This window comes from Rattus rattus, chromosome 2 (assembly GCF_011064425.1).
Source record: "Rattus rattus isolate New Zealand chromosome 2, Rrattus_CSIRO_v1, whole genome shotgun sequence".
In the NCBI taxonomy this organism is placed as follows: domain Eukaryota; kingdom Metazoa; phylum Chordata; class Mammalia; order Rodentia; family Muridae; genus Rattus; species Rattus rattus.
The window spans coordinates 187,080,322-187,083,561 of record NC_046155.1 but is presented as its reverse complement, the minus strand read 5'-3'; positions in this window follow the sequence as shown (position 1 = coordinate 187,083,561).

Sequence of the window (3,240 nt, the reverse complement as noted above, 5' to 3'; positions counted from 1 at the left end):
GTCTGTGGTTTTGAGGGATAACCTCTGCTATGGACCTTGTCCATGGATCCAGGCTCATCCAGACCTCTCCAAGTTGGGTCATAGGAACTCCCATTCCCCTCACCTCCTGCCTGCAGAGTCTCAAATGGAAATGTCTCTGACCTATGGTGAGATAGCCAGTGGGTAAAGACGCAAGCCTGACAACCTGAGTTCAAGCCTTGGACCCACAGCGGAAAGTCGTCTTCAGATCTCCACATAAACGCTGGTACTCAAACATATAATTCTCCAACCTACCCTGTCCAATAGGAAGCCATGAGACTCTCATCGCTATAAAGGAGCCCTGGCTCATATCCCGGAGGAAGGCATGCTGAGGTTGGACAGGCACTGCTGGGCTTTCCCCACAGTCTGACAGCACCCCTTCACACCCATCTACTCCATCAGCTTGACACAATCGTCCATCTTCAGTCATGCCTGTGTGGTGAAGCCTTCGTGGAAGCTCAAATGACAGGAGCTTCCTGGTCTCACCATGTGGAGCTGGAAGATGGGGCACCCAAGAGGTCATGACAGGTTAGGGCCCATCTCTATTCTTCATCCTGGATGTGGCTTCATGCAAATCACTTGTTCTAGTAATAGTACAGAAATCGTAATAATGGTACGGTCATGCACTCCTGCTTTTCTGAATACTATGAGCACAGCAGCAAAGGAACTGATCCCAGAAAGCAGGTGCTGGAGTCTTCCTTCCTGTCTAAAGCACTGAGTGCACAAAAAGAAAAAAGAAGCTCCCTCTCCTTTCTCTAATAGAAAAAAAAAAACCCAATATATTTCTAAAGTCAGAAGCTGATTAAGTGGGTTATGGCCATTTCTGATTTTGAGATGAAGAAACTGAGAAGTGCCTGTATTAACTTTGCTCATTGCTATGACAAACTACCTGACAAAGGCAAGTCGGGGAAAGAGGATTTATTTTGCCTCGCAGTGTGAGGGTAGAGTCCATCATGATGGGGATGGCTTGGTGGCAAGAGTGTGAGAGGGCTGGTCATGAAAGCTAGTCTCCAATTCACTTTCTCCTTAGGAAAGTTAGTGTGTGTGTGTGTGTGTGTGTGTGTGTGTGTGTGTGTGTGTGTGTGTGTGACATGCGTATGGATACCCAGGAAGGTCAGAAGAGAGTACCAGATGCCTGGGAGCTGGAGTTACAGTGGTTGGAAGCCTCCTGACATGACGTGATGTAACATGACATGGCGTGACGTGACATGACGTGCTTTGGGACTCAGATCCTCTGCGAGAGCACTGTGTGCTATTAATGCTGAACCGTCTCTGCAGCCTCTAGTTTGAGATTTTTAAATTGTAACTGTGTATTGAATTTTATCTAAGGAAAGATTTTTCTATCATCTCAAATTGGTCAAATCATGCATTGTTTTTAGGCTATCAGTGTATCAGATCACGTTGCTTTTCAATATTGAAAACAACAAATGGGCCCAGGGTTACCATATAACTTCCTCTGCAGTGGGATTTGGGTTGATGGTATTTTCTATATCTATCGTTTTGTTTGTGAAAGACATTGTGTGGCACCTTTGCTTCTGGTTTAGCTGTTGTGGCATCACCGAATCACTCTCATTACAAATGAGCAAAGATCTGTTCACCCTGTATGGCTTGCTCTGTTCTTCAAGTGTTCTGAGGGTGTGATCAGTGATATCATGTAGCACCCACAATTTCTTTGTTGGAAGGTCTTGGATTCAGTTCAGGGTCTCTAGATGGACCCTTAGGTCAAGTATTTGTCGTCCTTATTTTCTCTGTTGAGATCTTTCTTCCTTCCTTCTTTCTTTCCTTTCTTTCTTTTCTTGCTCTCTCCTATCTATCTATCTATCTATCTATCTATCTATCTATCTATCTATCTATCTATCATCTTAGTAGAAAATCTTGTTGTAATAGTATTTGAGGCAGGACCTGGATGGATGGCCTGGAGCCTACTATGTAGACCAGACCAATCTGTCTTCCAGCTTTGCCAATCCTCCTGACTTAGACCTTCTGAGTCTTGGGATTACAGGCATGGACCACTATGATTGGCCCTTCTTTTGCCAGTTTTGAGAGTTTCATGTCCATCAAAGATTTGGTACACTTGGGCTGGAGAGATGGCTCAGTGGTTAAGAGCACTGGCTGCTCTTCCAGGGGTCCTGAGTTCCATTCCCAGCAACCATATGGTGGCTCACAACCATGTGTAATTTGATCCTATGCCCTCTTCTAGTGTGTCTGAAGAGAGTAACAATGTAGTTACATATGTAAAAATAAATAAATCTTAAAAAAAAGATTTGGTACATTTTAAGCTGTCCCTTCTTGAGGGCAGAGTTGTTTGTGGAATTCTGTGGGTGGGCATGGAGACCCAGAGCTATGCTCACTCACTGTGGGTGTGCACCGAGATGCAGAGCTTCACTCACTGTGAGCTACTTACTCCCTTTCCTTTTACTTGTTAGAATGGACAGAACTGTACTATTTTGTAGGATGGATTTTTGGTGTCATTGGATTCTATAAAGTTTTTCGTGTCTGGTTTCACTGACTTTTAGAGCTCATCAACTTTATATCTTTCTCCTTTTTATAGTTTAATAACAAAAGAAATGTTAGGTTCTTAATATAGCTATTGTATTTTGGCATACAAGAACTTCTGTCAAAATAGGAAGGGTTGGACAACATAATTGTTGTGACACAATCCTGACACATTCGTGTTTACTTTTATTCTCCTGTAATGTGTACTCCCCCAAGTAATTCAGAAAACCAAATCCAGCTGAAATGAAACATTCTACATAAAAACCTATGCATCACTGTGCTTATTGACTGTTTGTCCCTGTGACAAAATACCAGATAGAAACAACTTAAACAGAGGAGAGGGTTATTGTTGGCTCATAGTTTTAAAGGTGAGACTGGACACCATGGGTAAATGGAGAATGACATTAAGGAGGGTGGCTTTGGATGCAGACAAGAAGTCATTAAACAACCACTTATCGAACAATTGAATTGCATTCCTAAGCACATTATTAATGTTAAAGTTTGCAAAGCCTTCATTTAAAGAGGAAGTTGAGTTGGTGAAAAAGATCACCCATCACTGAGTGGTACTAGGATGTACTAGGAGGGAGACTGGGTCTGGGGAATGAGAACTAAGCTCACCCCTGTTGTATGACAGGACTTACTCTCAGCAGGTACATTACTTCTAAAACCACACAAGTCAAACCGCAGTGGAAAATTCAGCTTATCTGGAAAGTAACAGCAAGATAA